This window comes from Nerophis ophidion, linkage group LG12 (assembly GCF_033978795.1).
Source record: "Nerophis ophidion isolate RoL-2023_Sa linkage group LG12, RoL_Noph_v1.0, whole genome shotgun sequence".
In the NCBI taxonomy this organism is placed as follows: domain Eukaryota; kingdom Metazoa; phylum Chordata; class Actinopteri; order Syngnathiformes; family Syngnathidae; genus Nerophis; species Nerophis ophidion.
Genome location: NC_084622.1, coordinates 44,523,607 through 44,548,606, shown reverse-complemented (window position 1 = coordinate 44,548,606; position 25,000 = coordinate 44,523,607). Strand labels below are relative to the sequence as shown.

The 25,000-nt window shown below is 41.1% G+C and overlaps 1 protein-coding gene across 2 annotated transcripts in view; it reads right to left on the bottom strand.

Moving 5' to 3' along the window:
• The window catches only part of LOC133563482 (excitatory amino acid transporter 2-like), a 108,513-nt gene that overhangs the window by 61,426 nt on the left and 22,087 nt on the right, over positions 1–25,000 (bottom strand). The gene's annotated exons all lie outside the window — the stretch shown is intronic.

The following is a 25,000-nucleotide window of genomic DNA, read 5'->3' as shown; positions in this document are numbered from 1 at the left end:
AAGCTCTCACTGATGGAAGGAGGTTTTGGCTCAAAATCTCACGATACATGGCCCCATTCATTCTTTCCTTAACACGGATCAATCGTCCTGTCCCCTTAGCAGAAAAACAGCCCCACAGCATGATGTTGTCACCCCCATGCTTCACAGTAGGTGTGGTGTTCTTGGGATGCAACTCAGTATTCTTCTTCCTCCAAACACGACGAGTTGAGTTTATACCAAAAAGTTCTATTTTGGTTTCATTTGACCACATGACATTCTCCCAATCCTCTGCCATTTTGGTATAAACTCAACTCATCGTGTTTGGAGGAAGAAGAATACTGAGTTGCATCCCAAGAGCACCATACCTACTGTGAAGCATGGGGGTGGAAACATCATGCTTTGGGGCTGTTTTTCTGCTAAGGGGACAGGACGATTGATCCGTGTTAAGGAAAGAATGAATGGGGCCATGTATCCTGAGATTTTGAGCCAAAACCTCCTTCCATCAGTGAGAGCTTTGAATGGTTGACCAAATACTTATTTTCCACCATAATTTACTAATAAATTCTTTAAAATTCCTACAATGTGAATTCCTGCATTTTTTTTTCCCATTCCGTCTCTCACAGTTGAAGTGTACCTATGATGAAAATGACAGACCTCTGTCATCATTTTAAGTGGAAGAACTTGCACAATCGCTGGCTGACTAAATACTTTTTAGCCTCACTGTATATAAATCTAATATTATTATTATTAATGTCAATATTCAATGTTTTATCATTTATAGTTTATTGTTAATCCAAAATTCTTTATTTTCATTTAAATACTAGGTGTATCATTAAAAAAATAAAAATAAATTTCCATTCCTTTTAGGACGGTCCGTCACAAAGTGTTTAGCATTCAATTCATTATTGTGAAGTTTTGTATTAGTGTTCCTAAAAATAGATAAACTGGCCCCCGACACATTTTTTTTTTTAATTTGGCCTCTCGAGTCAAAATAATTGCCCAGGTCTGTTCTACACAGAAGTATTCCAAGAGATTTCTCCTCCTGACTGTGAGGCTGACATGCTAACCACAAGGTCAAGGCCTCAATGTTGTGTAATGAAGCTATAATAATGAAAAGACACTTTTATACAGTGATATAATTGTACGGGAAAATAATAATAACCGGTGAGTAATAACTTTTAATTGGTCTTGTGCAACATACTTACTGGAATTTGCTATTTCTATTTAATTGTCCTTTTTTTTTACTTTCCACGCTATATGCAGCTTGTCGGGAGCCCAAAGTTTCAGAATTGGTCAGACAAAGAATTCATCCACCTCAAGCACCATTCAGGTATGTAAAATGCAAATATAATCAAAAAGTCAAATCAAATATGAAGATGTAAATGCAATTTTTTGTACAATGGAAATGCCCTGAGACGGTTATGTTTTATTTGCTTTTTTGGACTTCCTTTCCAGAAAGACACCAGTGTACCTATGATGAAAATCACAGACCTCCGTCATCATTTTAAGTGGAAGAACTTGCACAATCGGTGGCTGACTAAATACTTTTTTGCCTCACTATATATAAATCTAATATTATTATTATTAATGTTAATATTCAATGTTTTATCGTTTATAGTTTATTGTTAATCCAAAATTCTTTATTTCCATGTAAAAAAAAACTAAAATTCCATTCCGTTTAGGACGGTCTGTCATAAAGTTTTTAGCATTAAATTCATTATTGTGAAGTTTTGTATTAGTGTTCCTAAAAATAGATAAACTGGCCCCCGACACATTTTTTTTTTAAATTTGGCCTCTCGAGTCAAAATAATTGCCCAGGTCTGTTCTACACAGAAGTATTCCAAGAGATTTCTCCTCCTGACTGTGAGGCTGACATGCTAACCACAAGGTCAAGGCCTCAATGTTGTGTAATGAAGCTATAATAATGAAAAGACACTTTTATACAGTGATATAATTGTACGGGAAAATAATAATAACCTGTGAGTAATAACATGTAATTGGTCTTGTGCAACATACTTACTGGAAATTGCTATTTCTATTTAATTGTCCTTTTTTTTTTACTTTCCACGCTATATGCAGCTTGTCGGGAGCCCAAAGTTTCAGAATTGGTCAGACAAAGAATTCATCCACCTCAAGCACCATTCAGGTATGTAAAATGCAAATATAATCAAAAAGTCAAATCAAATATGAAGATGTAAATGCAATTTTTTGTACAATGGAAATGCCCTGAGACGGTTATGTTTTATTTGCTTTTTTGGACTTCCTTTCCAGAAAGACACCAGTGTACTTATGATGAAAATCACAGACCTCCGTCATCATTTTAAGTGGAAGAACTTGCACAATCGGTGGCTGACTAAATACTTTTTTGCCCCACTGAATATATATATATATATATATATATATATATATATGCGAGTTAGGAAGGGGTTACAAGTGGGTGCTGTGGTCCCACCACCTCTGAGGGGCCGGAGAGGGGCCAACGGGCTCTTGGCCGCTACCATGTGAAGCGCTCTGTTTCCTCTCCCTTCCTTCTGAGCGGCTTTGTTTCACGTGCAAACAGTGGAAGTGGCCCCAACTTTCCCGGCCAAGCACTGCGTCCAAACTGGCAGTGGTGAGAAAACCGGGGTGTGGGGGTACGGAGGGGGGTCGAATTCGAGGATAAGAATATAGCGAGAGGGGAGGGCGATGGGCACGCCGGTTCTTTCAGGCCACTGATGTCATGCCTGTGCCCACCGTGGGAGAGCGGCGGAGGGACCAAGACGCCCCTTTCTCCACCAAATCGTTTTTTTTTGTTGTTTTTTGTTTTTTTTGCTGTAATGAATGAATCTTTCAGAAGCCGCGGCTCTTTGTGAACCGTAATCGACGGCGATTATCCCGATTTTATGCTGCCTTTGCCCAGTGTGAGGAGGCTCCCTGAGTGCTGGCTTTGAGGGGCCGCTGCCATGCAGCCAGGACCACAAGGGGTTGTCGTGGCAACACTCTGCCGCTTAGCGAGAAGGGGATGAAGAGAAAAAAGGAAGCTCCATGCCACACAAATACCCACATTAGCATACACCCACAGGGCTAAAGGATGGGGTACGGCTTGACTGAGTCGCAAACATAAGAAAATAGTAATTTAAGGACATATTAAGGAGCTGTTTAAAAATCCAAGAAGGTCATTTAGTTGCAGTTCTGTCCTTTGTCTCTGGGTCCAGAACAAACACCGACATTATAATTGAATAGCAACTAATATGTTTGCATTGCTGTCAGGGGCGGTATAGCTCGGATGGTAGAGTGGCCGTGCCAGCAACTTGAGGGTTCCAGGTTTGATCCCCGCTTCCGCCATCCTAGTCACTGCCGTTGTGTCCTTGGGCAAGACACTTTACCCACCTGATCCCAGTTCCACTCACACTGCTTTAAAGGCGTACTGAAATTAGATTTTCTTATTCAAACGGGGATAGCAGGTCCATTCTATGTGTCATACTTGATCATTTTGCGATATTGCAAAATTTTTGCTGAAAGGATTTAGTAGAGAACATCCACGATAAAGTTCGCAACTTTTTGAGCTAACAGAAAAGCCCTGCCTCTACCGGAAGTCGCAGACGATGACGTCACATGTTGATGGCTCCTCACATCTTCACATTAATTTTAATGGGAGCCTCCAACAAAAATAACTATTTGCACTGATAAAACGACAATTTCCCCATTAATTTGAGCAAGGATGAAAGATTCGTGTTTGAGGATATTTATAGCGACGGACTAAGAGAAAAAAAACAAAAAACGCAATTGCATTGGGACAGACTCAGATGCTTTTAGACACATTTACTAGGATAATTCTGGGAAATCCCTTATCTTTCTATTGTGTTGCTAGTGTTTTAGTGACTTTAACAGTACCTGATAGTCGGAGGTGTGTGTCCACGGGTGTCTTGACGCCAGTGTCTCAGGGGAGTCGACGGCAGCTTTATGGATGGCGCAAGCTCAGCTGATCTCCGGTAAGAAGCGACTTTTTAACACATTTTCCTCACTGAAACCTGCTGGTTGACATTCCGTCTTGATTCATGTTCGCTTGACCGCTCTGATCCATAGTCAATTTTCAATTTTAAACAAGGACTCACCGAGTGTTTGTGTGGCTAAAGGCTGAAGCTTCCCAACTCCATCTTTCTACTTTGACTTCTCCAATATTAATTGAACAAATTGCAAAAGATTCAGCAACACAGATGTCCAAAATACTGTTTAATTATGCGGTTAAAGCAGACGACTTTTAGCTGTGTGTGTGTGCAGCGCTCATATTTCCTAACAGCCCGTGACGTCACGCGTACACGTCATCATTACACAACGTTTTCAAGAAGAAACTCCCGGGAAATTTTAAATTGCAATTCAGTAAACTAAAAAGGCCGTATTGGCATGTGTTGCAATGTTAATATTTCATCATTGATATATAAACTATCAGACTGTGTGGTGGCTAGTAGTGGCTTTCAGTAGGCCTTTAAATGTAACTTAGATGTTGGGTTTTGGGATGTAAAAGCGCTTTGAGTCACTAGAGAAAAGTGCTATATAAATACAATTCACTTCACTTCACAGATGCGTTGAGAAAAAATTAAAAAATCAAGAACCCAGAAGAAGAGCGAATTCCCAATGTTGTCTCAGGGGCCCAATGCCAGTTCTCATGACTGGAGGATCACTTATTCTGTGAGGTAAAGACAACTGGAGCCCGGCCAGGCTCCGGATACATCAGACCCCACTAGGCCTCACAGCTACTTTGCCATGTAGTGGGAAGAAATGGGGCTCACACATACTGGCTGCTAGGAGCTGCGACAAAGAAAAAAAAAAAAAAAGGGGGCCCTCAGCAAACACTGCAGGCTCTGGCAGCGCATAGGAAGTGTGGAGATAAATTCCCAAATCTGAAGAAAGGGAAGCTTTTTCAGTCTGCACCCTTTAGATTACACTTTATACCCCAAGATGGTCCACGTGACAGCATCCAGTAAACATGAGTGATGCAAGCTATACAGTCATGCAGTCGGCTTCATTCCGTCTGCAGCCGAGCTTTGCACTTCAACATTTGCAGGATTTGGCCAGATTTACACTAACTAACCAGCCATCCATCCATTTCCTACTGTTTGTCCGGTCCGATCCGGTGGCCATGTACTGCTTGCCTGTGTATCGGCTGGGGACATCTCTGCGCTGCTGATCCGCCTCCGCTTGGGATGGTTTCCTGCTGGCTCCGCTGTGAACGGGACTCTCGCTGCTGTGTTGGATCCGCTTTGGACTGGACTCTCGCGACTGTGTTGGATCCATTATGGATTGATCTTTCACAGTATCATGTTCTCATATGTTCTCATAGTCATCAGTATCATCAGTATCACAGTATCACGTTCTCATAGTCATTATTGTCACCGATGTCCCACTGGGTGTGAGTTTTCCTTGCCCGAGGATGTCGTAGTGGTTTGTGCAGCCCTTAGAGACACTAGTGATTCAGGGTTATATAAGTAAACATTGATTGATTGATTGATATCTCAGCTGCACACAGGCGGAAGGCGGGGTACACCACATCAATAGCAAAATATAATAAGAAGCATTAATATTAATTCACAAGTATATGTTCTTGTTTTAGTTGTTTACAGCCCTGCAAAATAACAAATTATTTTTGAAATATGTCTATAATTATATATAAATATATACCGCAACCCTGAAAGGGACAAGCAGTAGAAATGGATGGACAAATAACAAGCTCAGTCTGCCCTGAAATCGGTAGATTGTGAGTTCAAAGACTATGATGCTGCACTCAGCATCAAGGGTTGGGATTGGGGGTTAAATCACTAAATGATTCCCGGGCGCGGCCACCGCTGCTGCTCACTGCTCCCCTCACCTCCCAGGGGATGAACATGGGGATGGGTCAAATGCAGAGGATTATTTCACCGCAACTAGTGTGTGTGACTATCAGTGGTACTTTTAACTTAACTGCTTGAACCAAACATTTAGCTAAACACAGTATACATGTGTATATGTAAGTGTAAAAGGGTCAATTATGTCTTGTAAATAATGTATTTTCTATTGTTTTATTATTGTTATAATTACACAAAATAAGTAAGTTACATGTAAATACCTGAATATTGTTTGATGTTTTGTCAATGTGGAACCATTGTCTCGTTGTACTTCCCACTGCAATAATAACTGTGACACATGTCTTTTTATATGCGTTGGACACGCCTTCCAACTTCCCTTTTTGTCCACGATAACGGGAGAGGTAGGCGTCCATGCGACGACAGAAAATATTTCGTCTTGTTAAGAACTTTAATTCATGTCTTGTTCATTATTATATATTTGTGTAGGGGCTCGACGATGGCACAAAGTATTTGATGACAATTGTATTCTGTGTTATCAGGTATGTTTGTATTTTACTTTGTATGTAACTACGCCCCCTTTTTGTCCACGATAACGGGAGAGGGGCTCGGCGATGGCACAAAGTTTTTGATGACAATTGTATTTTGTATTATCAGTAAAGTGCAGTGGAGAAACCCATGGTGTCGGTCGTCTTCCATAAACAACACACGACGCAGAGGAAAAGACCACCGGTTACATACGTATATTTGAAAAAAAGACAAGCTGTTTCGTTAATATGAAAACGTTAAACGATAAATGGTAATTAACTCAGTAACTTTGCTGTCATCGATACATCATAATGTTCGTTTTTGTTTGTTTTCCCTCGTATCCCGCTTTCAAACAGGGTGAAGGAGGGTTCGCTCTGTGCATCGGTTTCAGCAATCCGAGTGGTCCACATTCTTTGTCTCTGTGGGTGGAGGCGAGAGCGCTAGCTTACAAACACAGGTTGAACGGACCGTGCCTCGCTAGTGAGAAGCACCGCAAGATGACAAAAATAGGAGTTAAAAAGATGAATGCAGAGCCATGTTGAAGTGAAGTGAAGTATATTTATATAGCGATTTTCTCAAGTGACTCAAAGCGCTTTACATAGTGACACCCAATATCTAAGTTACATTTAAACCAGTGTGGGTGGCACTGGGAGCAGGTGGGTAAAGTGTCTTGCCCAACGACACAACGGCAGTGACTAGGATGGCACAAGCGGGAATCGAACCTGCAACCCTCAAGTTGCTGGCACGGCCACTCTACCAACCGAGCTATGCCGCCCACGTTCAATATTTATTTAAGTGCAATTTTTTTGATACTGGAAATTGTCAGTGAATTTTGATTTTTATTGTTTGTTTACTTGACTAGGATAACTAAAAGTTATTGATCTTTCAATTACATTGGTAAAAAACTAACTAATGAGAAATCAAAGTGTGTTGTGTTTAAAAGGAATACTTGCATTATTAGTATTATTATTATTATTATTGCATATTATGATGACATTAGTGCTTCGTTTGATCTCAAAATAAGGGTGACAATAATTTGTGGACAATATATCATCCAGCAAAGTGTATTATCAACCCATACCTAATCATATCTTACTCATATAAAAGAAGAACATTGTACTTAAAGTCAATCAATCAATGTTTATTTATATATCCCCAAATCACAAGTGTGTCAAAGGGTTACACAAGCCACAACGACATCCTCGGTTCAGATCCCACATCAGGGCAAGGAAAAACTCAACCCAGTGGGATGACAATGAGAAACCTTGGAGAGGACCCCCTCCATCAAGAGCTGGATGTACTGAGATCCAAATAACATGCGCTAAACAATATGTGTAAACCATAAAATTGTGTGTACTATTTGTGACGGTGTTGCGTGTGATCTACTAAGACTGTGTGTACAATTGATAAAAAGTGGAAACATGGTGGAGACTGCCTTAACTAAATGTGTGTTTTGACGGTACTACTGGCTGTGGCCATGGGAACACTCATTTCCCTCCAAAGGTACTATGCTCTCCAACCTGTGTGCGATGTTGTTGAACAATCAGCACATGTCTATAATCTGTAGCACCTTTTCTGCACAACAGAATGGAAATCTATGGACAACAGAAACTATTTTTAGCGCGCTGACGCTCTGCAGGGAGGCGGTGGACCGTCACAATAAAGATTCTCTGTTTACCGTCTGTCTTTGCAGTGCAATCACTTCATATAGATTTCCACCTTGCTAAATATCGCAAAACAGTTCCAGACTTGATAAATCACATTGTGTGTCCTGAATAATTACGTTTGCAAATATTTCTCCCAAAAATTTGGGGTTTCTGATGATTAGACTATATTCTACTTGTTCAAGAAAATGAAGAAAAACACAAAATACATTTTTGGATCACTTAAATGTTTAGTAGATCATGTTTGCGTGCGCTATTAAGTTCGCAACTGTTTTAATACACGCAAAACTTAACAAGACCAGGCCGAAAATGTTCCGTATGTCTCCATTCTATGCTCCTGTTATATTATTTTTCACTTTAGTATTTATCTTCTCCCTTGAGCCTTCTGGCGATAAAAAAAAAAAATCCACATAATAGACTGAACTTAGATTTAGACTTCCTTTTAATTGTCATTTAAATTTGCATTAGCTCATGGTAGCGCAGGATAAAAACATAATAAAGTGTATACATAAATAAATAGATTACTGTACGGATAAATATATTGCACTTTTGCATATGCCTCCAGGTTTATGGATGTATGTTATATTGTCTTTATATTTCAGCGAGTTAATCCATTTTGGGGGGAATTGAGGGGATTATTATGATGCGTTCAAGAGTCTTATGGCCTGAGGGAAGAAGCTGTTACAGAAACTGGAGTTTCTGCTTCGGAGGCTGCGGAACGTAATATATAGACATATCCTGCCACTCCAAGTGTGTAAGATGTACCAAAATTAGTCTTTTTCTGGTTATTTTTCCCTACTTTCTTCTTCAGTAAGCAGGGAAGAATTCAGTACCATGGTCAGTGACCAACTAGACCTGAAGGAGCAGATCACCTCCCAACTTCTAGGACCTCTTAAGTCCAAAATCCTTAAGTCCTTACAGTAAAACCTTATCAAGAAAATTATAGTTCTCATTGGGACTGTCAAAGTTAACACGTTGAATGATTCAATGAATCGCAAAACAACAACAACAACAACAAAAACCCCAGAAAAAATATTCCAAAATACACCCAATTGGGATTTTAGACACAACTGTTAGTAAGTTTCGAACAAAAAAAGACCTGTATTCGAGTTAAACAATTAAAAATTGTTCCTGTATGACAATCTGAATTAGAGTTTATTTATTTAAAAGGACGATGCACATTAATGATCACAACACAAGACATGTAAATACAAACGTGTGTATGATGAAAAATAGTAAGGATGCTAATTTCCATTCGCAGTCCCTAAACTAAAAACAGATCAACACAACAGCACAATAAATTAAACAGCACAAAAAAATACCATCCATCCATCCATTTCCTACCGCTTATTCCCTCATGGGGTCGCGGAGGGTGCTGGCGTCTATCTCAGCTACAATCGGGCGGAAGGCGGGTTACACCCTGGACAAGTCGCCACCTCATCGCAGGGCCAACACAGATAGACGGACAACATTCACACTCACATTCACACACTAGGGACCATTTAGTGTTGCCAATCAACCTATCCCCAGGTGCATGTTTTTGGAAACATAACAATACATTAAAAATAAATTAAAAACACAAGTGTATAGTAGCAGTTTTTAAAATAGGGTGAAATGTTAGCATGTTTGTTTTGCTTGAATCCATGATTTTAGTGATACCTTAAAAGTGTGTAGCTCTTCCTGATTTAAATTGGATTTAAGTGAAAGAGTGCCCCAGTGCTTTAGTGCCTGAGTGTTAAGACATACAAGAAGACAGTTATCAATTACATCAATTACAGGAGATAATACAACACATCCAGTGGATTTCAAGATTCATTATGAGTGCAGTTTTAGATGCTTATTGAATGAAGTAAGAGTTTGTAAGTCTCGAGGTATTGTGTTCCTTAAGTGTGACACGCAATTTGAAAAAACGGACTAACTGATATAGTCTTTCGATTAAAGTTTGTCTTAATAATTTATTTTGGTGGAGTTGGCGCTAGTCCATGTAAAATCTTGTAAAAACAAAGGAAGCATCTGCATTATTATATTTATTTTCCCAACTCAGCAATTCATGTTTCTTTAAGATGCTACAATTATGGTGTGTGTTGGCTTTTTTTGTCTAAGACTTTTAGAGCTTGCTTGTACGCAAATTTGACGGACTTTAATGTGGACTTGCATGCCGATGCCCAAGTAGGTAATATGTGGCGCAATCATTGCATATATTTTTGCAGAGTGAAAAGTTAACTTATTTCGAATGTATCTAAAATTCGGCAGGTTGTATTTTATTCTATTCGGTTTTTTTGTACTTGTTGTTTAAAACTTTGCTGTGAATCAATGGTAATTCCTAGATATTTCAACTCCTGTACAACTTCAAGTATTTTGTGCAATTTACATACACATCAGGAATTATGTCAGCGTTTGCCTTATTCAGGAATAAAACAGGCAAAGAGTTTTTGACACATTTAGATGAGAAAGGTTCAACCAGTTTGACACTTTGGACATAGCTGCTGATAGATCATGTGCAGATTGGCATTTAGTTTTTGCATGCACATAAACAACAGCATCATCAGATAATATCTGGAAAGATGCGTTTGACAGACAGCTATTTGTCCTTAATGTACAACCTAAACAACAATAGTACCAAAACCAAACCTTGAGGAACACCAAAAATATTGTCGGAAGTTGTAAATAACACTTGTTATTTCATATGTTGACCAAAGGGGGGGCACTTTTAAAACCGACACATAGTCAATTTGAAAAAATCCCTCCTTTTTGGGACCTCACTCATTTTGAAAATATTGTCAGAAGTTGTAAATGTAGTATTGTGTACTCTAACTCACTGTTTCCTCTCCAAAATATATGATTCTATGCATTGCGATGTATTTACCCACAGTTTGAAATGAGATTGCTTTATTAATAAAATTCAGTGAAGAAAAACAGCTCCACTGGTATTGATTTTAGACTTTTAAATGTTCCACATAGAAACACATTGTATGTTTGTTTTTATCTGAAAACATACTACATTGGGTTTTAAGATTGCATTTGTCAAAATATTACGCTATTTTTTCAAAGTTAATATATATTATGCATGCAAGTAAATTACTGCGATTAATCGCAATGAATCGAAATGTAAAATAATGACAAAATATCGTTTGACAGCCTTATATTTCATATATTTCCATTACTACCCAGGTTTTAGCCACAAATCCAATTGTGGGACTAAACATAATAAACATAGACTTCCAAATTAGCATTGCTGTGTTGCTAGCTGTAGTTGAGTAGTTTTATGAATAATGATAATAAATATATTGTACAGGAGGATGGACTTCTTAGGTATCTTCTGTATGCGGCTTCATCGTCAAATGCACCATCAGCTGCTTTCTCAAATTGTAATAGAAAATTGTCCTTTATTTAAAACAATATTTTAACACCCTTAGTTGCCGTTTTCACATCCTTTGTCAGTGTTATGCTGTTTCATCAATTCCACGACATGCATACTGTGGAGAGGCGTGGTCCTGCCCAAGATGGCGGCAAGGAGGCGGGGAATGCGGCGGCACGGAGAGGAGGCGCGTGCCGGGAGCGCCGCCGCCGCAATCTAATTCAGATGCGTGGTTCACACACCGGGAAACTATTAACATTTCTCCTTACGCTGCATAACAGGGGAGAAGGAGGAGAGATCGGGGCAGAAGGAGTTGGAGAATCTGAGTACCGAGAGCGACAGAGAGCGAAACGAAGACGTGCAGGACAGAAGGAGCTGAAAAGCGACCCGTCCGCAGACAAGCTTGTGTTATTGAAAGAATAAACAAGAGTCAAACCTGCTAAGCAATGCCCTACCTGGGTGGTCCAAGGAACCCGAGCGACGACGGCAAGAGTCGGTCACACATACCTCGATCATATATTTAAAAAATTTTTTCAGCGCCATCCTTTTTTTTTTGTCTCGCTCGCGTTAGACACTGGATGTTTGGCAAATCATACGGGGTAACTTTTGTGACGCCAAATAGGCAGTTAAACCATATTTTCCAGTGGGACGTCTAGGTAGGGTACTCGTAAGCCGAGGTACTTCTGGGCAAAATCGCCACAATTTTACTCATTTTTACCATCCCCGCCCCCCAATCAGTGCATCCTGGCGACACATGACTGCACAATAATTTTCTGTCAATCAGCCGCCTGCAAGGTTTGCCTTTGTGTTCGTAATGAGGCCGTCATTAGAGAGCGAGCATTCGGGAATCCTGAGGCTCATGCCGTAGTCTGCGGACTGTAGTTCTCTTCGATATGACCGGTTCAAGTCCAATTACGCGCCTAACGGCCTATTACGCTGGAGAGGGTGGACTGGCCTGTATCCTTTCCATTCAGCTCGGTAAAGCAGCGGAGATACTTGAGTTTGATTAAATGTAGTCCAGCACAGGGCCTCTTCGCCACTCGAGCCGCAGTCAATTATTGTCCCCGCATACCTTTACTGCACGTGTCTTGTTTTCCTCCTTCTAAGTGCGCTATTCCTTTGTGTTCTTGATATAGGATGAGCTTCAAAAACGATGTCGCTGTCCTATTTCCCAGATCTTACTACCATCGATCTCCGAAAGCGGCACGGATGAAAGAAGGCCATCCATATTCATGGATTCTTTCACTCTGAGCGGGTTTCGGCACCTTTAGCAGGCCTCCTCGTCTCTCATCTTTCTCTTACACTTTTCATGCAAATACAAAAGCGGCGCTGCTATCATTAGCAAAAGGCACATCTGTTTAACGGATCTAGAGATATGGCAGCACACGGCTCTTGATGGCTTCGGCCCGATTCCCCACAGGAGCTCATTAAATCGGCTAGTAAGGCAGGACAACCCCACCCCACCCCCAACTATAGGCAGCGATATTTCTCGCCGCATAGCTGTGAGGGGAAAAGGCAGAAGATGAGGTGTATAGCAGATAGAAAGGTAGAGGGCGGGCATGCAGGAATGCAATATAAAGATAGATGTGCGGCCATGCGTGGAGGAGGGTGACTAATAGAAGGGGGTAGGGCAGAAGGTGTGGCTTCTAAAGGTGGGGATGGCGACAGGACAGACGTGAAGATCACATTACGCCTGTACTGGCTCACCTGCACTGGCTTCCTGTGCACTTAAGATGTGACTTTAAGGTTTTACTACTTACGTATAAAATACTACACGGTCTAGCTCCATCCTATCTTGCCGATTGTATTGTACCATATGTCCCGGCAAGAAATCTGCGTTCAAAGGACTCCGGCTTATTAGTGATTCCCAAAGCCCAAAAAAAGTCTGCGGGCTATAGAGCGTTTTCCGTTCGGGCTCCAGTACTCTGGAATGCCCTCCCGGTAACAGTTCGAGATGCCACCTCAGCAGAAGCATTTAAGTCTCACCTTAAAACTCATTTGTATACTCTAGCCTTTAAATAGACTCCCTTTTTAGACCAGTTGATCTGCCGTTTCTTTTCTTTTTCTTCTATGTCCCACTCTCCCTTGTGGAGGGGGTCCGGTCCGATCCGGTGGCCATGTACTGCTTGCCTGTGTATCGGCTGGGGACATCTCTGCGATGCTGATCCGCCTCCGCTTGGGATGGTTTCCTGCTGGCTCCGCTGTGAACGGGACTCTCGCTGCTGTGTTGGATCCGCTTTGGAATGGACTCTCGCGACTGTGTTGGATCCATTGTGGATTGAACTTTCACAGTATCATGTTAGACCCGCACGACATCCATTGCTTTCCTCCTCTCCAAGGTTCTCATAGTCATCATTGTCACCGATGTCCCACTGGGTGTGAGTTTTCCTTGCCCTTATGTGGGCCTACCGAGGATGTCGTGGTGGTTTGTGCAGCCCTTTGAGACACTAGTGATTTAGGGCTATATAAGTAAACATTGTTTGATTGATTGATTGATTGATTGAAGAAGAGTACGGATTAAAGCAATCAGTGGAAGTGTCTCACATGCACGGTTCATCAAGGCGTTCCATGTTCGCCATTGGCTACGCTGACAGCTGTGTTGTGCAGCTCCGGGATTATTCCACAAATCACGTTTCATACATCGATAGACTCACCTGCCACTATCGAAAAAATAGACTCACACGGACCGTCTACCCGCACATTGGCCGGCAGACGCACACTGTTGTCTTTGCACTATCGCCCGCTGTCATAAATCTCTGTCGGCCGTGGTCCTTAGGCAGGGGCGAGCGGTCTTCTCAGCATTTGCCAATAAGAGGACTAAGGAGGATGGATGTTCTCCCACTAATTAAACACTGGAAGTCTGTTGGGACTGAGCATCGCCTGCAGCGGTACCAATGCCAGGTTCTCCTCACAACACCCCACTGTGTTGACAGAAAGGGCATTCCTATACACACACACACACACACACACACACACACACAGTTTCTTGTATTTTTTACTTTCTTGAGACCTCCGAAAAATGCCTACCTCTTTAGGACCACCCGTTGTAGATATATAAAGATTTGTATTTACAACATTAATAATATATACATACTATGGAAATATAACAAATGTAAGCTTTTAGTTATTTTGTTATTTACTATTTTTTTTGTTTGTAATTGGTTTTTAATCGTCATTATTTATTCATTATTACTAGGGCTGTGAATCTTTTGGTGTACCATGATTCCATTCAAAAGTCGATTTTTTCGATTCGATTGGATTCTCGTTTTAAAAACGATATTTTTCCGATTCAAAACGATTCTGTTTTCATTCAATACATAGATTTCAGCAGGATCTACCCCAGTCTACTGACATGCAAGCAGAGTAGTAGATTTTAAAAAAAAAGCTTTTATAATTGTAAAGGACAATGTTTTATAAACTGATTGCAATAATGTCAATTTGTTTTAACTATTAAACGAAACAAAAATATGACTTATTTTATCTTTGTGAAAACATTGGACACAGTGTGTTGTCAAGCTTATGAGATGCCATGCAAGTGTAAGCCACTGTGACACTATTGTTATTTTTTATTATTTTTTATAAATATCTAATGATAATGTCAATCAGGGATTTTTTAATCACTGCTATACTGAAATTATAACTAATTTCAGCATAACTAATTTCAGCATAGCACGACAGAACAAACTTTTGGTTTGTTCTGTCTTGTTTGTGTGTCCTCTCAATTGTTCTCTCAGGTTTGGTTTTGGAATGGATTGCATTGTTATGGTATTGCTGTGTATTGTTTTGTTGGATTGATAAAATAAATAAAAAAAATAAAATAAAAAAACGATATATATTTTTTTTTTTTAATCGATTTTTTAAAAATGAGAATCGATTCTGAATCGCACAACGTATTCGATTCGATTCATATTCGAATCGATTTTTTCCCACACCCCTAATTATTACGGTATGTCTCTATGTACATATTTATTTATTTTTTTAAATTAATTTTGCCCAAACGGGCCGCATTTCAATTTCTTACACCAGCTTGTTGCCCAAAGGGGAGAACTTCAAATTTTTACACACACTTGTTATTTCATATGTTGACCAAAGGGGGAGCACTTTAAAAAACGACACACAGTCAATTTGAAAAATCCCTCCTTTTTGGGACCTCTCTCATTTTGATACATTTCACCACCAGAGGTGCTAATGAGACATTCTCTATCCATCCATCCATGCATTTTTCTACCGCTTGTCCCTTTTAGGGTTACGGGGCGTGCTGGAGCCTGTAGGCTCGGGATTGAACTCAGGACTACTCATTCTCTATCAGATGCAATTTTTTTCCGTATTGGGACCATGATTTCAGTCTTAACTTGTTCACCCGACCTCTTATGGAAGATACTTTTCCTTGTTGATGTCTCAAGAAGGGTAGAAATAAAAGAACACACACACACACACACACACTTCATTACATCAGTTAGCTAAACACCATACATCCATCCATTTACTACTGCTTATTCCCTTTGGGGTTGCGGGGGGTGCTGGTGTCTATCTCTCACAGGTTAAAAAAGTGCACTATTCCACAAACTAGTAGCAATAGGGTGTAGCTCACATACTGCTTCCTTCAACCTGACAAACTATCTCATGATCATGAGCATGTTTGCTGTAAAAAAAAAAAAAAGCAGCATTTAACCATTCTTTTGCTTTTCAGGGGAGGGCTATTCAACTGGCTGTTCAGCTGGAGTTAAGTTCAAAACTTATGAAACAAACACTAAAGACGCTGAGATCATTATCCATGCGTTTGTTACGTCTCGCCTCGACTACTGTAACGTATTATTTTTGGGTCTCCCCATGTCTAGCATTAAAAGATTACAGTTGGTACAAAATGCGGCTGCTAGACTTTTGACAAGAACAAGAAAGTTTGATCACATTACGCCTGTACTGTATATACCTTTATATACATATATACATACATATATACCTATACTGTATATACCTTTATATACATATATACATACATATATACCTATACTGGCTCACCTGCACTGGCTTCCTGTGCACTTAAGATGTGACTTTAAGGTTTTACTACTTACGTATAAAATACTACACGGTCTAGCTCCAACCTATCTTGCCGATTGTATTGTACCATATGTCCCGGCAAGAAATCTGCGTTCAAAGGACTCCGGCTTATTAGTGATTCCCAAAGCCCAAAAAAAGTCTGCGGGCTATAGAGCATTTTCCGTTCGGGCTCCAGTACTCTGGAATGCCCTCCCGGTAACAGTTCGAGATGCCACCTCAGTAGAAGCATTTAAGTCTCACCTTAAAACTCATTTGTATACTCTAGCCTTTAAATAGACTCCCTTTTTAGACCAGTTGATCTGCCGTTTCTTATCTTTTTCTTCTATGCCCCACTCTCCCGTGTGGAGGGGGTCCGGTCCGATCCGGTGGCCATGTACTGCTTGCCTGTGTACGGGCTGGGGACATCTCTGCGATGCTGGTCCGCCTCCGCTTGGGATGGTTTCCTGCTGGCTCCGCTGTGAACGGGACTCTCGCTGCTGTGTGTTGGATCCTCTTTGGACTGGACTCTCGCGACTGTGTTGGATCCATTGTGGATTGAACTTTCACAGTATCATGTTAGACCCGCTCGACATCCATTGCTTTCCTCCTCTCCAAGGTTCTCGTAGTCATCATTGTCACCGACGTCCCACTGGGTCATTATTGTCACCAATGTCCCACTGGGTGTGAGTTTTCCTTGCCCTTATGTGGGCCTACCGAGGATGTCGTGGTGGTTTGTGCAGCCCTTTGAGACACTACTGATTTAGGGCTATATAAGTAAACATTGATTGATTGATTGATTGAAATTCCTAAAAAACACCAGCGCCCTCCTGTTGTATGGAACAACTTGAACACAATGGCAGATCCTTACGTTGACATTTTAACAGCACACCTGGTTCCTCAAGACACCCTTTAAAGGCCTAGTGAAAAGAGATGTTCTTATTTAAACGGGGATAGCAGGTCCATTCTACGTGTCATACTTGATCATTTCGCCATATTTGTATTGGCATGTGTTGCAATGTTAATATTTCATCATTGATATACATACTTGCCAACCTTGAGATCTCCGACTTCGGGAGGTGCTGTTGGGCGTGGTCGGGGGTGGGGGCGGAGGCGCAGTTGGACGCGTGGTTGGGGCGGGGGGCGTGGTTAAGAGGGGTGGTGTATAATTCACCAACTCGAGTATTTAATATATATATATATCCATCCATCCATCCATCCATTTTCTACCGGTTATTCCCTTTTGGGGTCGCGGGGGGCGCTGGCGCCTATCTCAGCTACAATCGGGCGGAAGGCGGGGTACACCCTGGACAAGTCGCCACCTCATCGCAGGACCAACACAGATAGACGGACAACATTCACACTCACATTCACACACTAGGGCCAATTTAGTGTTGCCAATCAACCTATCCCCAGGTGCATGTCTTTGGAGGTGGGAAGAAGCCGGAGTATCCGGAGGGAACCCACGCATTCACGGGGAGAACATGCAAACTCCACACAGAAAGATCCCGAGCCTGGATTTGAACCCAAGACTGCAGGACCTTCGTATTGTGAGGCAGACGCACTAACCCCTCTGCCACCGTGAAGCCCATATATATATATATATATATATATATATATATATATATATATATATATATATATATATATATATATATATATATATATATATGTGTATGTATATGTATGAAATACTTGACTTTCAGTGAATTGTAGCTATATATATTTATTTTATTATATATGTAAATAAAAGAAATAGTTGAATTTCCGACGGCACCTATCAAATACACAGTAATAAAAACACAGTTGTTCTACTAACTGTACTGTGCTTGCTGGTTACTAAAAAAAAACAAAAAAAACACTTACTTTTCACTATTTGAGTAACCTTTGTTCTGCCATTTGCGTATTGGGGAGCGATCTCCGAATCCGGGAACATATCCTTCATGGATTTGTTGCTTCCAGCTATCAGCATATAGCCATCTTTGTCTCAGCATAAGATACACCATCGGGTCTTTATTTTGCGAGGTGGGCCATAATACTGGGTTGTGAACGATGCTGCGCTGCGGATGCTTTGTGCTTTGCTGACCGCTCATAGCTGAATATCCGTTCACCGTGTTCAAAGGAGAAGTCTGTTCTACAAAATGTTCAGGCAACATACCCCTTCTCCTTCAAACTCTCCCGGATAAACTGAAATTTTTGTTTCCAATCGTTCTGGAACTTGCAAGCGTATTTCTTCATTTTGCTCGTCGATGGTGTAAAATATATTGGGTTGGAGTCAATAACCAGTCGACGTGATGAAGTTACGTCTCTTTACTGTGGGCTTCAGAACAAATGTAGAATATATTTACATTCTATTCTATGTACAGTAGATGGCAGTATTGTCCTGTTTAAGAGGGTCACAACATTTAGTCAGGTCTGACTCAATGTTGGGGGGCGGGGCCTCCAGCTCCGCTTGTATTTCGGGAGAAAATTTGTTCCGGGAGGTTTTCGGGAAAGGTGCTGAATTTCGTGAGTCTCCCGGAAATTCCGGGAGGGTTGGCAAGTATGTTGATGTATAAACTATCAGACTGCGTGGTCGGTAGTAGTGGGTTTCAGTAGGCCTTTAAGTCCTCTCTTTTTTGTTCGGGCTTTGTTTGCATGCCCGTTTCTCATCTTAAGTGGAGAATAAGAGAGTAGATTCACTTTATGTTTGCCTCATCAATAACACATCTCCACACATCTCATCCTCACCATCTACGCCTTTGATGGGAGTGATATCAAACAACAACACCAGTACGGGAGTGCTTGCGCCGCTCAATGCTTAAGACACAGCAGCTAACGATCAAGTGGACAAACTTTTGGCAGAAGGACCAATGCCTCTGTTTTTAGCGCATCAAAGCCCAATTCCAACCGAGAGGAATAACACAGGAGAATTCTCCAAACACCGGCAAGTAGAACACACTCCAGCTTCTATTTTCAGCAAGACCAGTGTTAATGTGGATATTATTTCAATGTTAGCCTCATCTTGCTGAATGTATTGTACAATTTGTCCCGGCAAGAAATCTGTGTTCAAAGAACTCCGGCTTATTAGTGACTCCCAGATCCTCCAAAAAGTCTGCGGGCTATAGAGCGTTTTCTATTTGGGTTCCAGTACTCTGGAATGCCCTCCAGGTAACAGTTAGAGATGCTACCTCAGTAGAAGCATTTAAGTCCCATCTTAAAACTGATATGTTTACTCTAGCCTATAAATAGAACCCCCTTTTAGACCAGTTGATCTGCCGTTTCTTTTCTGTTCTGTTCTGCACAGGTTCGGTGGCCACGGATGAAGTGCTGGCTTTCTAGAGTCGGGACCCGGGGTGGATCTCTCGCCTGTGCATCAGTTGGGGACATCTCTGCGCTGCTGACCCGTCTTGGCTCTTACTATTGTGTCAGATCCACTATGGACTGGAGTTTCACAATATTATGCTAGATCCACTCGTCCACCGGTCACCCAAGAGGGGGGATGGTGGGGTAGTGGGGGGTGGGGGTTTGGGGGTCACACACATCTGCAGGCCTCTCCAAGGTAAATAAATGATAAATGGGTTGTACTTGTATAGCGCTTTTCTACCTTCAAGGTACTCAAAGCGCTTTGACACTACTTCCACATTCACCCATTCACACATACGTTCACACACTGATGGAGGGAGCTGCCATGCAAGGCGCTAAGGGTGAATAAGGGTGAAGTGTCTTGCTCAAGGACACAACGGACGTGGCGAGGTTGGTACTAGGTGGGAATTGAACCAGGGACCCTCGGGTTGCGCACGGCCACATTCCCACTGCGCCACGCCGTCTCATTGTCTCATTGTCATCCCACTGGGTTGAGTTTTTCCTTGCCCTGATGCGGTATCTGAACCGAGGATGTCATTGTGGCTTCTGCAGCCCTTTGAGACACTTGTGATTTAGGGCTATATAAATAAACATTGATTGATTGATTGATTGAACATTGACAGGACTCTAATAATGTGAACAATACTATGCTTTAAATGGTACCTATTATGCAAAACAGACTTTTCTTACCTACTGGTACCTGCTTTTGTGTATTTGGGATCTGCATCAGTACCAAACATTTTGAATCAAACCATGGAGGCCTGGCGGAGATATTTATAAAACAATCTCACCTTTTTTAATGCTTCGTCCGAACGTGCTTAACGAGTGACATCAGCTGATTTGATCCGAGCATCCATTCATCCATCCATTTTCTACCGCTTAATCCCGTTGGGGTCGCTGGTGCCTACCTCAGCTACAATCGGGCGGAAGGTCGGGTACACCCTGGACAAGTCTGAGCAGCTTAAGCCAAAGAGTTTTGTGCGAGCCCGTCAGTCTAGTCTGACATTACATTCAATAAGTCCCTTATTTTTCTCTGTCTTCTTGTTGTGGGGCAGACTGGCTCGTACATGCACATGCATCCTCCACTGATGCCAATTCCATTACAACGTAGCGTGTAGTTCAAACGTATATCTGTCAGTACGACCTCTTTGCACTATACGCTTCAGCATCCGCTGACCTTTCTCTGTCAGTTTACGTGGCCTACCACTTGGTGGCTGAGTTGCTGTTGTTCCCAAACTCTTCCATTTTCTTATAATAAAGCCGACAGTTGACTTTGGAGCAAGGAACTTTCATGACTGGATTTGTTGCACAGGTGGCATCCTATGACAGTTCCAAGCTGGAAATCATTGATCTCATTAGAGGGACATATTCTTTGACAAATGTTTGTAAAAACACTATTCATGCCTAAGTGCTTGATTGTATACACCTGTGGCCGGGCCTAGTGATTAGGACACCTGATTTTCATCATTTGGATGGATGGCCAAATACTTTTTGGCAATATAGTGTATGTAAACCACAGCGAAGTTTTTTAAGTGTAGAAAAAAAAATATCATAATTTGACCCATTTAACTATGAAAATATTCCATTGATGACTAAGAATCGTAGTTCACAAAAAATAATTTACTGATTAGACGTTATAAAGAAGTGGTTTATCAATCAATCAATCAATGTTTATTTATATAGCCCCAAATCACAAATGTCTCAAAGGACTGCACAAATCATTACGACTACAACATCCTCGGAAGAACCCACAAAAGGGCAAGGAAAACTCACACCCAGTGGGCAGGGAGAATTCACATCCAGTGGGACGCCAGTGACAATGCTGACTATGAGAAACCTTGGAGAGGACCTCAGATGTGGGCAACCCCCCCCCCTCTAGGGGACCGAAAGCAATGGATGTCGCGCGGGTCTAACATGATACTGTGAAAGTTCAATCCATAGTGGCTCCAAGACAGCAGTGAGAGTCCCGTCCACAGGAAACCATCTCAAGCGGATCAGCAGCGTAGAGATGTCCCCAACCGATACAGGCGAGCGGTCCATCCTGGGTCCCGACGAGCGGTCCATCCTGGGTCTCGACTCTGGACAGTCAGTACTTCATCCATGGTCATCGGACCGGACCCCCTCCACAAGGGAGGGGGGGACATAGGAGAAAGAAAAGAAGCGGCAGATCAACTGGTCTAAAAAGGAGGTCTATTTAAAGGCTAGAGTATACAGATGAGTTTTAAGATGAGACTTAAATGCTTCTACTGACAGCTTGATTATGGGGAATCAGTCGACAACATTAAAATGCATTCTTAGCAAAATCTCAGCAGCGTGGGCCAATGTTTGTGGAGTTAAGTATACTTCATATACAGCAGTTGTATATGAAGTATATGACACAGTCTAAAAAAATCGCTTTGTTACCGTGCTTCTTTTTTTTTTTTTTTTTTTACCACTGCCAGTATTCATTTGAACCGACAACCAGCTATATTCTAAGAAGGTTACCCTCAACGCGGCCTATACCAAATTAACATGTTTTCACTGTTTCACTGATCTCCGGCTCGGCCAAATCCACAGAGCTCACTGATCTTAGCTTGCTCAGAGGATGACAAAGCCCTCTCTCTGCAGAAACGGAAGCTTACAAGATACATTCGCTCGAAATACGGCTTGATTCCTGTTATATGACAAACGCGGATTTTCTTGTAAGTCCAAATGCAAAAAGGGATCCTTGACAATTCATAAGCTGCTTTGAAAAAAAAAACGACTTTGAGTGGTATAACAAATTCAATTTCGCTCCCTATTACATTCCCATCTTCATTAAAGTATATTCGCTGTGTTTAGATCAGTGGTTCTTAAACGTGTTGGAGGTACCGAACCCCACCAGTTTCATATGCGCATTAACCGAACCCTTCTTTAGTGAAAAAAAACAAATACATGTTTTCTCAAATTCAAGACAAAGTGATATGATTTTTTTTCACCGGTGCACAAAATGAACCGTGCATGAACATCACCTTGTTCAAAGAACAAAACCAACACCGTGCATAAACTCACAACATATGTTTGACTTCTGCTGTTGCCGTCTGCATAATACGCCGATAGGGAGAAGTTTTTATCTTCACCAGGCCTGGGCATTTATTTTGACTCGGAGGCCAGATTTAGAGAAAAAAAATGTCCCCGGGGGGGCGGTATATCTATTTTTAGGAACACTAATACAAAACCTTGCAATAATGTCAGATCGAATACTAAAAACGTTATGACAGACCGCCTTAAAAAACGGAATAGAATTTTACTTTTTTTTTTTTTACTGAATGAGACCCCCGGAATGTACATGAAAATAAAGAATGTGGGATTTACAATATTATCTATGAAGGATAAAACACTGAATATTGACAACATATGAACGTCACCCCCCCTCCATCCACATATTTTACAATAAAACGAAACACAACAAAATGCAACAAACAGCAAAATATGAATGCAAATGGTAAAAAAAACAAAAAAACACCTAAAATTTGATATATATGAATATATTGGAAACATCTCCTTCCGCGTCTGTCCCTGACAACCGCACTTCAGGCTCTGGAAACACTCCCCACCCACATTGCTTAGTGCCTGGTCTGAACTGCTGTTACTTAGATGACCAAAGTAACTAATTAGATTAGTAACTGATATATCATACAAAAGGACAGATTTTAACCATTGAAATACTTAGTATAGTTCAAAACTTACAATCATTATAAAACATGAGTACACATCATAATGGCAGATATACTTTCCATCTTAAAGATCTAAAAAAAGTTATTTGGAAATGTCCGGCGGACCAGATTGAAAAGCTTAACGGGCCGCATGTGGCCCCCGGGGCCTTAATTTGCCCAGGTCTGATGTACACGTTGAATTGGGTGTGACTTGACCACCACCGAACCCCTGAGGCCGACTCACCGAACCCCTAAGGTTCGATCGAACCCAGGTTAAGAACCACTGATTTAGATACTAAATTGATACAATACTGAAGCATCAATGCTTCATGAAACACAAAGAGTGATACTGTGTCCCTCGATGCTTCAATGTTTGTATCACTTTAGAAAAAAGTGTTATTTGAAGCACCATTATGAAATCAGTACCTTGTCGATGTCAAGTGGGAAGCGCTTAGTGATGCGCGTTTTGTTCAACCCCAGGATGCAATGGACCAGACGGACAGGACTTGCAGGTAAGGGCTTGATTTTAATACAAAAAAATAACAAAACTGGTACAAAAACAGACAAAAAATCAAACAAAAGAAAAAAATGCGCCGAACGCACGGGAAGCTAAGGCTAGTACTTAGCACGGAGTCGAGAAGTCCAAGGGCGACGTGCCGAGCGCAAGGGAAGCTAAGGAGATACTTAGCACACAGACAAGAACCAGGAAACATCCACGTGAGTGTTGCTTACCGCAAACAAAGGACCAAGACTGAACGACGGGAAAAGGCAGGCTTAAATAAGGAAGTAATTAACAAAAACAGGTGTGCGTACAAGGCAGGTGAAAATCAATGCGTAACCATGGAGACAAGATAAATAAAGAAGAGCAACCAGGAACCGAAAGAGTTCAAAACAAACTGAAAACACAAAAAGACTCAAAAACCAAAATCAAAATGTGATCCGGGCAGCAGATCACAACAACAGGTAAGGAATGTGACATACACTCACTGAGGCGTCGTTTACTCATCCCTACTTTGCATATCTACAAAATAATCGTTTATTTTGTTTTTGGGGTCTAATTTCTGCATGGAAGTCATTTTTGTTAGGATTTGGATTTTTTTTTCAGCAATTGTACTTTTATGGCTATTATGTAATCCTATTATATGTAAATAATATAGAGCTGTGGTTTTATGTTGAATGTGGTGTTGTTGTCATGTATGACAATAACGCTGCCTTATTGTTGTACATGTATCAAAGTGCTTTTGACATTTTAGACCCTGGGAAGAATGGCTACTACTATTGCGACAGCTAATGGGGATTTTAATAAACAAACTATACAATTAATTTGCAGATCAAGTATAGTGATTTTTTCTAATGGAAAGGATCGCAGATGACCATTTTGGAACACGACCACAGTATCAGTGCAGTGTCGATACAGCACGTGATTTACCCATCATGAGATCAACAATGTCATTTTTATTTGTATTTTTATTTTGGTCTATATTTGTTTTCTAAATTGATTTCATGCAAATAATCCGTACCTTTTTGTCAGTTCTTGGACTTTTTTTTTCAACAATTGTAATCGTATGGCTACGGTGTAATCCTATCACGTGCAAAGAA